Raw genomic sequence first — 14,726 nt, 5'->3', positions numbered from 1 at the left:
CCTATATACTTGAAAGAACCCCTTTGGATTGGTCTTTGATTCATTAGCAACTTTAATTTCATAGTCACGTTTAGCCTTTCTAATCCCCTTTTTTACTTCTCTTTTAAGCTGAACATATATATACGCGCCTATATATTCCCCTTTTCTCCCCTAATAAATGCTTTAGCCTCCTGTTAACCCATTTGTGATCGTTATTATCAGATCTAATTTCTCTCTGGGGAATGTATATACTCTGAGCACGGTGTACATTATTAAGAAAAGAATCATAAACGCAGATCCCTTCATAATCATAAGTATGATCATCGTCAATAGAATCATTAGCTAGATAACCCCAATCAAGATTTGACAGGTGTTCCCTAAGTCCATTATAATCGGCAGAATGAAAATCAGGGATTTTTACTGTATTATCATTATTCCCGTATTCCCAGTTAATGCTAAAGGTGAGGGATTTGTTATCACTTGCGCCAAGCTCTTCAGTGATTTCCAGATTATTTACGAGTGTTTCCTTATTTGACAAGACTAGGTCAAGCAAATTATTACCCCTGGTAGGCTCTGTTACACACTGCTTCAGAAAACAGTCTTGAACTGTTTCCATAAAGTCATTGGACTCCAGATTACCGGTCAAAGAATTCCAGTCTATTTGACTAAAATTAAAATCACCTACAATCACTATGTTATTGTGTCTAGAAGCCCTAACAATTTCGTCCCAAAGAAGTCTCCCTCTATCGTGATCCAAGCCTGGAGGTCGGTATATTACACCTAGAATTAGCTTTTCTTGACCTTCTACAAACTCTACCCAAACTGATTCTGTTGCTGTTCCATCTATTTTTATACCTGTTTTTATGCAACAGTTAATATTTTCTCGAACATATAATGCACCTCCTCCCCCCTTCCCACAACATCTATCCACATGGAACAACTTAAACCCTTGAATATTACACTCAGCAATCATATCCCGACTCTTTAAATCATACCACGTTTCGGTTAATGCAATGACATCGAAGTTTCCAGCACATGCTATCAAACGTAGTTCATTAATCTTATTTCTTGCACTTCGACTGTTAGCATAAAATAGCATTATATGTTTTTTCTTCTGCACATTTTTCCTATTCATCTTTGTTTTTACACAATTTCTGAAATTATCATTACCTAGGGCTACTCCATGACAGTTACTATTAAGATTCTTAATATCAGAGTATAAGTCAATATATCCATACTAATTTTTTATCATTTCTAAACCCATACCTCTAACTAATCCTAGTTTAAAGTCCTAACAACCCCCTCAACTGAGCTAGCAAGAAAACCCACACCTGCCCTGGATAAGTGAACCCCATCCCTGGCATACATGTCATTTCGGCCATAGAAGTTGTCCCAGTTGTCAATGAATGGTATTGCATTATCCTTACAGTGTTTATCCAGCCAGCAATTAATACCAATTGCTCTGGACAACCATTCATTTCCAACTCCCCTTCTTGGCAAAATGCCACATATAACAGGGCACCCCCCCCCCCCCTTCTTCCTAATTAGGTCTATAGCCGTCCTGAACTTTCTAACTAAATCCTCACTTCTATGCTTGCCTACATTATTACCTCCAGCACTGAGGCAAATAATAGGATTGATTCTATTTCCGTTCATGATGATGTCAAGCCGGCTAACAATGTCCTCCATCCCAGCCCCAGGAAAGCAAACCCTCTGTCTCCTACTCCTGTCCTTCAAGCAGAATGTCCTATCCATGTATCTAACCTGGCTATCCCCAACAACAACAATATTCTTACCTTCCTTGTTGTTCGTCGTGACGATCCCAGTAGTCGACTCACATTCGTCGGGTAGCACCGAGAATGCGTTGGAGGTTTCCACAAGAGTTTCCACAGCAGTCTCTTTCTTCGTCGTTTCTGGCTTTCCATTCGTCTTCTTGATCGTCAACTTCGTCCCCTGCTGTCCAGCCACTGACCACGACCCCCTCTTGACCTGAGGACTCGAGACAGGAGGACTACTACGAATCCTCTTGTTTTCCTCGGTCATTCGCCGTATCTCCATCTTCGCTACCCTCAATTCTTCCTTAAGCTGCTGGTAAAGTTGCTCGATGGAGGGCATCTTGGTTCAGTCCACGGGGAGCACACAAGACACTTCTTCACAGAGTTAAGTACAGGTCACCACTGAGTTAAGTACAGGTCACCACTGGATTAAGTACAGGTCACCACTGTGAACAGCATTTAGATAAAGGTAGGGAAGTTTTTATTGCATTTATGGATTTAGAAAAGGCATATGATAGCGTGGATAGGGGAGCAATGTGGCAGATGTTGCAACTATATGGAATAGGTGGTAAGTTACTAAATGCTGTAAAGTTTTTATGAGGATAGTGAAGCTCAGGTTAGGGTGTGTAGAAGAGAGGGAGAATACTTCCCGGTAAAAGTAGGTCTTAGACAGGGATGTGTAATGTCACCATGGTTGTTTAATATATTTATAGATGGGGTTGTAAAAGAAGTTAAATGCTAGGGTGTTCGGGAGAGGGGTGGGATTAAATTATGGGGAATCAAATACAAAATGGGAAGTGACTGTTACTTTTCGCTGATGACACTGTGCTTATGGGAGATTCTAAAGAAAAATTTCAGAGGTTAGTGGACGAATTTGGGAGTTTGTGTAAAAGTAGAAAGTTGAAAGTGAACATAGAAAAGAGTAAGGTGATGAGGAAATCAAATTTTACACAAATAACCCGCACATAGAAGAGAGAAGCTTACGACGACGTTTCGGGGTGACTTGGACCATTTACAAAGTCACACTAACCAGAAGTGGAGCAAAACGGCTATATTTAGGCAGGAAGAGGTAGTAGTAGTGGTAGTAGTAGTAGTAGTGGTAGTAGTAGTAGTAGTAGTGGTAGTAGTGGTAGTAGTGGGGAATAAGGAGGAGGAGCCAGTCAAATACAAAGAAAGTGGAGCACTGCAAGGGAGCTAGGTGCCCACAGAGGGAGAGCAAGTGCACAGAGGTGGGGGGAAGGGGAAGTGGTGAAATAAATAATTAAGGAACAGAAACACGAGACAGAAGAAAGACAGACAACCCAGAGGAGAAAAAGGAAAGAGGAAAGGGGAAGAGGGAGAAGAAGAAAAAGAAAGAAAAAAATGAGGAGTCAGGTTATGTCACGGGTGTTCTGAAGTTTGGAGCATTTTACAATGTAGTGGGAAAGGAAGGCATCTACAGAGACGAAGCCAGGGCTAAGATTCATACAAGGAAAGTTGTGTATTAGAGAGGATTCAACTAGACGGCGACTGTTAGAGTTGGAAGTAGGGAAGACAGTTTTGCAGAAGACCAGTCAATATGATGGCTATGATCTCTGACGTGACAGAAAAGAGCATTGTTAGTGTCGGCAAGCCTAACACTATTTTTGTGCTCCCTAAGTCTGAAGAGGACAGGAGGAGCAAGAAATAGAATAGACACCAGGAACATCTGTAGAGGGAGGAGAGGTATGAACGAGATTAGTGCGAAGAGTGTTAGTCTGGCGGAAAGTAAGCTTGATGTCTAAGGGACGGAGAGAATTGTTGAGATTAGAAAGACCGGAAATGTAGGGAAGGCAGAGGACAGAAGAGTTCCCAGGAGTAGAGAGTTTGGGAGAGAAGAAATTACGTTTAGCACGTGAGAGGGCAGAGTCTATGAAATGGGAAGGGTAGCCAAGACGGGAAAACGAATTATGAAGAGTGGAAATTTCTGCTGGAAGGAACTGAGGATCACAGATGCGGAGGGCACGGAGAAAGAGGGAGAGAACACTTTTCTTGACAGGGGAAGCATTATGGAAAAGTAGTGAATGTACATGCCACTGTGCATTGGTTTACGGTAAACGGAAAAGGAAAAACCTGTATCTGAGCGGTGGACATGGACATCAAGGAAAGGAAGCAAGGAATTAGATTCCCATTCAGCTTTAAACTTAATGGAAGGGGCAAGATTATTAAGAGCTTCAAGAAAAGGTTCGAAGAGACTGGAGTCATGAGGCCACAGAGCAAAGATGTCATTCACATAGTGGAGCCAGAGTGAAGGTTGCACATCGATGGTAGGAAGAACGGTCTCGAAGTATTCCATGTAAAGATTAGTAAGGACAGGAGAGAGAGGAGAGCCCATATGGACACCGAAGGTTTGAGAATAATATTTCCCTTGGAAGCTTCTCTCTTCTATGTGCGGGTTATTTGTGTATCGTTCCAGTCACGGTATTGTGCCTTTTTTGTTAATTATAGGATATCAAATGATTTAGATAAAGAAAAATTGGATATCAAATTGGGGAGGAGGAGTATGGAAGAAGAGATTGTTTTCAGATATTTGGGAGTTGACGCATCAGCGGGTGGATTTATGAAGGATGAGGTTAATCATCGAATTGATGAGGAAAAAAAGGTGAGTGGTGCGTTGAGGTATATGTGGAGACAAAGAACGTTATCTATGGAGGCAAAGAAGGGAATGTATGAAAGTATAGTAGTACCATCACTCTTATATGGGTGGGAAGCTTGTGTTGTAAATGCTGCAGCAAGGAGGCGGTTGGAGGCAGTGGAGATGTCCTGTCTAAGGGCAATGTGTGGTGTAAATATTATGCAGAAAATTCGGAGTGTGGAAATTAGGAGAAGGTGTGGAGTTAATAAAAGTATTAGAGGGCTGAAGTGGGGTTGTTGAGGTGGTTTGGTCATTTAGAGAGAATGGATCGAAGTAGAATGACATGGAGAGCATATAAATCTGTAGGGAAAGGAAGGCGAGGTAGGGGTCGTCCTCGAAAGGGTTGGAGGGAGGGGGTAAAGGAGGTTTTGTGGGCGAGGGGCTTGGACTTCCAGCAAACGTACGTGAGCGTGTTAGATAGGAGTGAATGGAGACGAATGGTATTTGGGACCTGACGAACTGTTGGAGTGTGAGCAGGGTAATATTTAGTGAAGGGATTCAGGGAAACCGGTTATTTTATATAGCCGGACTTGAGTCCTGGAAATGGGAAGTACAATGCCTGCACTCTAAAGGAGGGGTTTGGGATATTAGCGGATATTAGCAGTTTGGAGGGATATGTTGTGTATCTTTATACGTATATGCTTCTAAACTGTTGTATTCTGAGCACCTCTGCAAAAACAGTGATTATGTGTGAGTGTGGTGAAAGTGTTGAATGATGATGTAAGTATTTTCTTTTTTTGGATTTTCTCTCTTTTTGGATCACCCTACCTCGGTGGGAGACGGCCGACTTGTTTATATATATATATATATATATATATATATTTATATATATATATATAAATATATATATATATATATATATATATATATATATATATCCTAGGTAGTAGGTTGGTAGACAGCAACCGCCCAGGGAGGTACTACCGTCCTGCCAAGTGAGTGTAACACGAAAGCCTGTAATTGTTTTTACATGATGGTAGGATTGCTGGTGTCCTTTTTTCTGTCTCATGAACATGCAAAATTTCAGGTACGTCTTGCTACTTCTACTTACACTCAGGTCACACTACACATACATGTACAAGCGTATATATACATACCCCTCTGGGTTTTCTTCGATTTTCTTTCTAGTTCTTGTTCTTGTTTATTTCCTCTTATCTCCATGGGGAAGTGGAACAGAATTCTTCCTCCGTAAGCCATGCGTGTTGTAAGAGGCGACTACAATGCCGGGAGCAAGGGGCTAGTAACCCCTTCTCCTGTATATATTACTAAATTTGAAAGGAGAAACATTGGTTTTTTCTTTTGGGCCACCCTGCCTCGGTGGGATACGGCCAGTGTGTTGAAAGAAAGAAATATATATATATATATATATATATATATATATATATATATATATATATATATATATATATATATATATATATATATATATATATATATATATATATATATGATAAACTGACACACTAGTCACAAAATAAAGATTAAAGCAAACTCGCAGTTCACATAAACTGAGAGACATCATGTTATACTCTTCATCTGAAGAGGTTGGTTGCTTAATTAGGTTTAAATTATTATTATAATCAAGGGGGAAGCGCTAAACCCGGAGGATTATACAGCGCCTGGGGAAGGGGGTGGAAGGCATTCAGGCTTAATTCGGGGAACTGGAGCACAGATTCAACTCCCTAAATCAAGAGCCCCTCACCAACATCAAGGAACCTTCCTTGAGGGGATGAGGTTTAAAGTCGATCGACTAGTCGATGGGTTATTAATTAAAACTTCAGGTCACAACCAGTCAAAAATACTTAAATTCTTAAAATAGTCATTAAAATTAACTCTGTTTATGTACAATAAGAAATATATACGTCGCGAAGTATACATCCCTTGATATTTACCCTTTAGCAAATATACAAGTTGATCGTCATGAACTCGAAGCATTGACAGAATTCTGGCCCACACATCGGAGAGCAACGATGGGCTAACAAGCGGCTCGGGGTAGTTACAAGTAACTCCTGAATTCTGATTGGCCCCACACGTTATTCTAGACTTTTGATTGGACCAGAAGGTGCGTGGATGGGAAGCCCAGGGTAGGTCAGCTACACCCGACAACAAACGTGTGTATATCAGAAGCAGTGTTTGTCGTTCTTCCGTCAGTGGTAGATTCTTGCGTCAGCTCCGTGATTTGTTGATTTAATGGAAGCTTTCGCTAGCTGAGTGATAAACATTACGAGTGTTGAAACTTAGCTGACCTTACAAAAGTGTTTATTAGTGTATATTAATAGACATTCAACACAGATTTAACATAAAACATACGTTATAGAACATAAGCTATGAAACATTTAACATGTGAAACACTTTGCAAAACATTAGAATTTACGTTCCAAACATACGTTCAAAACGTAAATTCAAACCATACGTTAGAAGACGTACGTTTTAAAACATGAGTTACAAAATTTATTCTAAAAACATTGAAAACGTAATGTTAAAAGTAATACGTAAGAAGACATACTTGTTTGTGTGTGTAAACAAAATATATTGAAGTGAATACAGACGTGAAGTGAATACAGACGTAGCAATGACGTCACAGCAGACGTCGCAGCCTGGGAATGAAGGTAAGGCATTTTAGGTTAGGTATTTATACAGTTTAGCCACTTTACTGTCTCCCCATCAAGGAAATACATTGTGTTGGACACATTGCTGAAGATCGTCATCAGCTGTGTGGTCCTGACACTGAAAAAGCTCATTCTAATTTGTCAGTATATTGTACCGGCGTATCTTAAGACAGTGTATCACTATTAAGACAGTCAAATGGGTGACTGTTTGATGATCCTTGGTATCTTTTTTTTTTTTTCTAGTGCGCTGAGTCACCCCAAGGGAGGTTTCTTGATGTTGGCAAGGAATTGGATCTGTGCTCCAGTTACCTGAATGCTTTCCATCCCCCACCCCCCCGTTTCCACGGGCGCGTATAAACCCTACGGGTTTAACTCCCCCCCCCCCCCAATAGTGCGCTCAGTTGGCCCCGTCAGTTTTCTGTTCGCTCGCCAGAGTATTTCAATACGTTTTTCTTAAATGGCCGTTATGGTACGTTGTAATTGGTTAATTTTGATTGACGGAGGACAATCTAACCTAAATAACGTAAGCTATTTTCTTGCTGCAAACCTTGTGAGAGAAATCCATACGGAATTAGCCAGACTGGGTTGACTGTACCGTCCGTTACCTGGGTTCACTGTACCGTCCGTTGCCTGGGTTGACTGTACCGTCCGTTGCCTGGGTTGACTGTACCGTCCGTTGCCTGGGTTGACTGTACCGTCTGTTGCCTTGGTTGACTGTACCGTCTGTTGCCTTGGTTGACTGTACCGTCTGTTGCCTTGGTTGACTGTACCGTCCGTTGCCTGGGTTGACTGTACCGTCCGTTGCCTGGGTTGACTGTACCGTCCGTTGCCTGGGTTGACTGCACCGTTCGTTACCTGGGTTGACTGTACCGTCCGTTGCTGGGTTAATTGTACCATCCGTTGCCAGGGTTGACTGTACCGTTCGTTGCCTGGGTTGACTGTACCGTTCGTTGCCTGGGTTGACTGTACCGTTCGTTGCCTGGGTTGACTGTACCGTCCGTTGCCTGGGTTGACTGTACCGTCCGTTGCCTGGGTTGACTGTACCGTTCGTTGCCTGGGTTGACTGTACCGTTCGTTGCCTGGGTTGACTGTACCGTTCGTTGCCTGGGTTGACTGTACCGTCCGTTGCCTGGGTTGACTGTACCGTCCGTTGCCTGCGTTGACTGTACCGTCCGTTGCCTGGGTTGACTGTACCGTCCGTTGCCAGGGTTGACTGTACCGTCCGTTGCCTGGGTTGACTGTACCGTCCGTTGCCTGGGTTGAATGTACCGTCCGTTGCCTGGGTTGAATGTACCGTCCGTTGCCTGGGTTGACTGTACCGTCCGTTGCCTGGGTTGACTGTACCGTCCGTTGCCTGGGTTGACTGTACCGTCCGTTGCCTGGGTTGACTGTACCGTCCGTTGCCTGGGTTGAATGTAGCTTCAGATGCCTGGGTTGACTGTACCGTCCGTTACCTGGGTTGACTGTACCGTCCGTTGCCTGGGTTGACTGTACCGTCCGTTACCTGGGTTGACTGTACCGTCCGTTGCCTGGGTTGACTGTACCGTCCGTTGCCTGGGTTGACTGTACCGTCCGTTGCCTGGGTTGACTGTACCGTCCGTTGCCTGGGTTGACTGTACCGTCCGTTGCCTGGGTTGACTGTACCGTCCGTTGCCTGGGTTGACTGTACCGTCCGTTGCCTGGGTTGACTGTACCGTCCGTTGCCTGGGTTGACTGTACCGTCCGTTGCCTGGGTTGACTGTACCGTCCGTTGCCTGGGTGGACTGTACCGTCCGTTGCCTGGGTTGACTGTACCGTCCGTTGCCTGGGTTGACTGTACCGTCCGTTGCCTGGGTTGACTGTACCGTCCGTTGCCTGGGTGGACTGCACCGTTCGTTACCTGGGTTGACTGTACCGTCCGTTGCCTGGGTTGACTGTACCGTCCGTTGCCTGGGTTGACTGTACCGTCCGTTGCCTGGGTTGACTGTACCGTCCGTTGCCTGGGTTGACTGTACCGTCCGTTGCCTGGGTTGACTGTACCGTCCGTTGCCTGGGTTGACTGTACCGTCCGTTGCCTGGGTTGACTGTACCGTCCGTTGCCTGGGTTGACTGTACCGTCCGTTGCCTGGGTTGACTGTACCGTTCGTTGCCTGGGTTGACTGTACCGTTCGTTGCCTGGGTTGACTGTACCGTCCGTTGCCTGGGTTGACTGTACCGTCCGTTGCCTGGGTTGACTGTACCGTCCGTTGCCTGGGTTGAATGTACCGTCCGTTGCCTGGGTCACCGTTCTCTGTTCAGTGTTTCATCTCGTTCATGTATAATCAAATTTATTAACGTTACAATATTTTCTTCATAGACAACAATCTAACTTAAGTCTTAGGCAAACTAAGGTTAACTCTGTGTAATTTTGTGCGTGTTTTTGTGTGTAGTTTGGTGTGTGTGTGCATGTTTACCTATTTGGACTCTTCTGTGGTTGCAGGGATAGTCTGAGCTCCTGGCCTCGCCTCTTCTCTAACTTCTCCTGCTTGGAACATTCTTGTACCTCTTCTTAAAGCTTAGTATGAATCCTACCTCTATCTTAAATTGCTCAGGTCTTAATACTTTCAGACTACGGTGCTCTTCACACCAACTCCAAGGTTGAGGGACTGATTACCTCATCTTCTGTATATTGTTCTACTGTCTTCAAATTATATCCTGGAATTTGTATTGATAAAGCCACTGGATGACGAAACGTCTACAGTAAAGATACCCAGATGTTGCATATGTTTCTTAATTTCATCTTGTCGGTATTGTATACTATTCTTGTGCTACCTATTACGTATCTATGCCTGTACCCCCCTCAAGGAAGGTTCCTTGATGTTGGTGAGGGGCTCTTGATTTAGGGAATTGGATCTGTGCTCCAGTTCCCCGAATTAAGCCTGAATGCCTTCCATATCCCCCCCCCAGGCGCTGTATAATCCTCCGGGTTTAGCGCTTCCCCTTGATTATAATAATATGCTTGTACCACTGTAATGGATTCCAGAATCGGAATCATAAGTTTTTCCACAATGTTTTACCTTCAAAGGTGAATTTTAGCAATTAATAAACACCCAGCACCAGTTAAGGAAGGTGAAAATATTAAACATAAATACTTTAATTAAAAATGGTTTATTGAAATTTCTGGGAAGCTGGAGTGATAATCACATAGCTCATTCGTAGGTAGAAGTAGAGTTAAATGTTGCTGAAGAATACTGAATGACAGACGTGGCACAAGTGAGGAGGTCACGCTCACTATTGTGCTCAACCAATAAGGAAAGTGCACGAGGAACCTCTAAAATGCAGACTGCCAGTTGTTACTTCCCCACCTCCCTACACGAAACAGAGTGCAGTAGACTATGCAGGTTGTACAGTACTCACAACCTAACATTAATATCACAAATGTTGCTGCTGTAATTCCTATATATATATTAACAATAACACAAATTTTATGGGTAAACATGTGCACAAGATAAACCTTGCAATTTTAAAAATATGTAAAATATAAAGAACCATACATTTTTTTTTAACTTAACAAATGTCTGATTTATTCTCTGTGAACAGAACTAGCAATTAAAACATTGACATGTCTATTTAAAATTGAGTGTGTGTAGGTTTCTAGACACATCCTAACATCCCTGGCTCGTCTGTGTTTGCAGCTTCCAGCTGTGCTCTTGTGTTCTTGTTTCCTGCCTCTCTAACAATGTCTCTGTCTACCATGTCAATACCCAATATTTTGTACATAACATATCACATGATTCTTTTCTCCCCCATCTGGTTTAGCTCCCTTAATCTCTCCTTGTTGCTCATACACATTACCCGTGGGACTAGTCTCGTTGGCAACCCTTACACTTTCTCAAGTTCCTTGACAGATTTGATTAGGTGTGGGTTTGTTTATACTGGGGCTGCATATTCAAATATATGCCTGATATAGGCCGTACACAGTGTCGCGAATGACTCATTACTTCAGTTTCTAAAAATTAGTCTTAGATTTGCCAGACGTATGTTTGCTACAGCAGTTATTCGGCTGATGTGCACCTCAGGCGATATGCTCGTCATATTGCTCACCCCGAGGTTCAGGTTTTAGCTTGCCCTTCCCCAAACTTCATAACTCTGCACTACCGGGATTGAATTGTAGCAGCCACTTGTCAGATCAGTCCTGCATCCCGTCTCCCCCTTCTCTCTGTGTCTGTTTTCCCCTCAAGGGAGGTTCCTTGATGCTGTTGAGAGGCTCTTGATCTGGGGATTTGGATCTGTGCTCCAGTTCCCTGAATTCAGCCGGAATGCCTTGCATCCATCTCCTCCCCTCCCCGTCTCCGCGCTGTATAATCTCTACGGGTTTAGCGCTCCCCATGATCTCTCCCCCTCTGTGTACTCAACTAATTGTGGTTGCAGGGGTCGAGTCAGCTGTGTGTGTGTGTGTGTGTGTGTGTGTAAAATTGAAGCCAACATACCCATGCGACCAATTACATCCGAGAGAGTCAACAGCAGGAACAGTCTAAATAGCAGTAGTAACAAGAGCAATAGCAGCAGCACTGCTAGCAGGAGCAGTAGCACTGCTGGCAGCAGCAGTAGCACTGCTAGCAGCAGCAGCAGGTTAAAGCTCTAGGTCCTCTGAGAATTAAGTCATTTCATTAATTCTTTGTTCCTTGAAAACCGCTCTAATTAATTGCGTTATAGCGAAGGTCTTTCACTAATGAGAAGTTTTGATGTGGTATATACGTGTTGCGCTGTGGTATATACGTGTTGCACTGTGGTATGTGTTGCGCTGTGGTGTATACGTGTTGCACTGTTATGTTGCGCTGTGTTATGTGTTGCCCTGTGGTATATACGTGTTGCATCTGATATATACGTGTTGCACTGTGGTATATACGTGTTGCACTGTGGTATGTGTTGCGCTGTGGTATATACGTGTTACACTGTGGTATGTGTTGCGCTGTGATGTGTTGCGCTGTGGTATATACGTGTTGCTCTGTAGTATATACTTGCGCCATGGTATATAGTAATGTGGTATATTTGTGTTGGTCTGACGTACATAGGTGTTGCACTATGGTACATGGGTGTTGCCGTGGCATATAGGTGTTGCCGTAGCACATGGGTGTTGCGCCGTGGTGTATGTTATATACACGTGTAGTATGTGTGTTGTCTGATATATAAAGGCTTTAGCATGAAGTATATACAGCAAGTGTTGCAGTGCTGTATGCTGTATTGAGGTATACTGGTGTAGCCTTGTAGTGTGAAACTCAGGCTACAGTGGGTACAACCTCACCAAACCTGAAGGCTGGTAAAACGTCACCTGATCTGACGAATCGCGATTTCTGCTGCGACCTGCAGATGGTAGGGTCAGGATTTCTTTTTAAACCTTAGGGTTGTGGTGGAACAGGAGATTCGCAGGATGAATGCACAGCCGACTTACCTGCAGCAACTGTGTGATGCTGTCATGTCAACATCGACCAGGATCATTGAAGAACATTTCCAGTACCTTGTTGAATCCATGCCATGATGTATTAAGGCTATTCTGGAGACAAACGATTTACCTTAATGCTAAACGGGTGTACCTAATAAAGTGGACGCTGAATATGAGTTGCTGTACGCATGATGGCGTTGTTATACGCGACTGGATTTTATAATAAGTAACCGGGATCCAGATAGAAATAATTCTTCACTACTCAGAAGGAATGAAAAAACAAGGTATTCATGTCTTGTCAGTATTAATATCAGGGGAACATTTCCGCTATTTTCTGGTGAGTTCATGGTACTCTGAACATGATATATTATCGCTGGACTAAATTTAATATTTACTACGAGAGTTGAACTGAAGGAACTTCGCTGAGGACTCGACGATATGAGTGAGAGGGGGAAGAGTCCCTGTTTTTGGTCGAGGTGGTGGTATATACCACTGAGTCTACAAGGACAGTGCTGAGTGGGTGTGAATCAGACTTACGGTGATGTATGTAACGCATTTTATAAGGAGGAATGCGTGTAACACGTGCGGTAGACAAGCAATACACTGTTGATGCATCTAAATTTCTTAAACTAAAAAGATTTGGGTGTATGTGACCCATGAAGGGAGGTTCCTTGACGCTGGAGAAGGCTCATCATCTAGGGAATTAGATTTGCGCTCCAGTTCCCTGAATTAAGCCAGAATACCTTCCACATCTCCCCTTACTGGCGCTGCATAATCCTACGGGTTTAGCGCTCCCCTTTGATTAGAATAATTGGTGTACGTATGAATAAGTTACAAGCTGTAAAACGCACTTCTCGAAAGACGCTTGGCCTAAGTGTTGAGATCATTATAAATACTGACCCAGTCCCAAAAAAACCTTCTTAAACTGGAAAGTAAATATTACAGGAGGAAGTGTTAGGAAACAGGGAAGTAATAAATGATTATTGACTAGAAAACAACATTAACCTGCCATCCTCAGCATTCATCAGACCGAGAGGGAAGACCAATCCTGCCATGGTATAAGACCTACTGTCTTTTAGTATCTAGCTGGTATAGCAGGAGGGTAGTACCTCTCCTGGATGTATGGCAGGAGGGGTAGTACCTCTCCTGGATGTATGGCAGGATGGTAGTACCTCTCCTGGATGTATGGCAGGATGGTAGTACCTCTCCTGGATGTATGGCAGGATGGTAGTACCTCTCCTGGATGTATGGCAGGATGGTAGTACCTCTCCTGGATGTATGGCAGGATGGTAGTACCTCTCCTGGATGTATGGCAGGATGGTAGTACCTCTCCTGGATGTATGGCAGGATGGTAGTACCTCTCCTGGATGTATGGCAGGATGGTAGTACCTCTCCTGGATGTATGGCAGGATGGTAGTACCTCTCCTGGATGTATGGCAGGATGGTAGTACCTCTCCTGGATGTATGGCAGGATGGTAGTACCTCTCCTGGATGTATAGCAGGATGGTAGTACCTCTCCTGGATGTATGGCAGGATGGTAGTACCTCTCCTGGATGTATGGCAGGATGGTAGTACCTCTCCTGGATGTATGGCAGGATGGTAGTACCTCTCCTGGATGCATGGCAGGATGGTAGTACCTCTCCTGGATGTATGGCAGGAGGGGTAGTACCTCTCCTGGATGTATGGCAGGAGGGGTAGTACCTCTCCTGGATGTATGGCAGGAGGGGTAGTACCTCTCCTGGATGTATGGCAGGAGGGGTAGTACCTCTCCTGGATGTATGGCAGGATGGTAGTACCTCTCCTGGATGTATGGCAGGATGGTAGTACCTCTCCTGGATGTATGGCAGGACGGGTAGTACCTCTCCTGGATGTATGGCAGGACGGGTAGTACCTCTCCAGGATGTATGGCAGGAGGGGTAGTACCTCTCCTGGATGTATGGCAGGAGGGGTAGTACCTCTCCTGGATGTATGGCAGGAGGGGTAGTACCTCTCCTGGATGTATGGCAGGAGGGGTAGTACCTCTCCAGGATGTATAGCAGGACGGGTAGTACCTCTCCTGGATGTATGGCAGGACGGGTAGTACCTCTCCTGGATGTATGGTAGGAGGGGTAGTACGTCTCCAGGATGTATGGTAGGAGGGGTAGTACCTCTCCAGGACGTATGGTAGGAGGGGTAGTACCTCTCCTGGATGTATGGCAAGACGGGTAGTACCTCTCCTGGATGAATGGTAGGAGGGGTAGTACCTCTCCTGGATGCATTACAGGAGGGGTAGTACCTCTCCTGGATGTATGGCAGGAGGGGTAGTACCT

This window comes from Cherax quadricarinatus, chromosome 50 (genome assembly GCF_038502225.1).
Source record: "Cherax quadricarinatus isolate ZL_2023a chromosome 50, ASM3850222v1, whole genome shotgun sequence".
Lineage (NCBI taxonomy): Eukaryota > Metazoa > Arthropoda > Malacostraca > Decapoda > Parastacidae > Cherax > Cherax quadricarinatus.
This window is presented reverse-complemented; position numbering follows the sequence as displayed.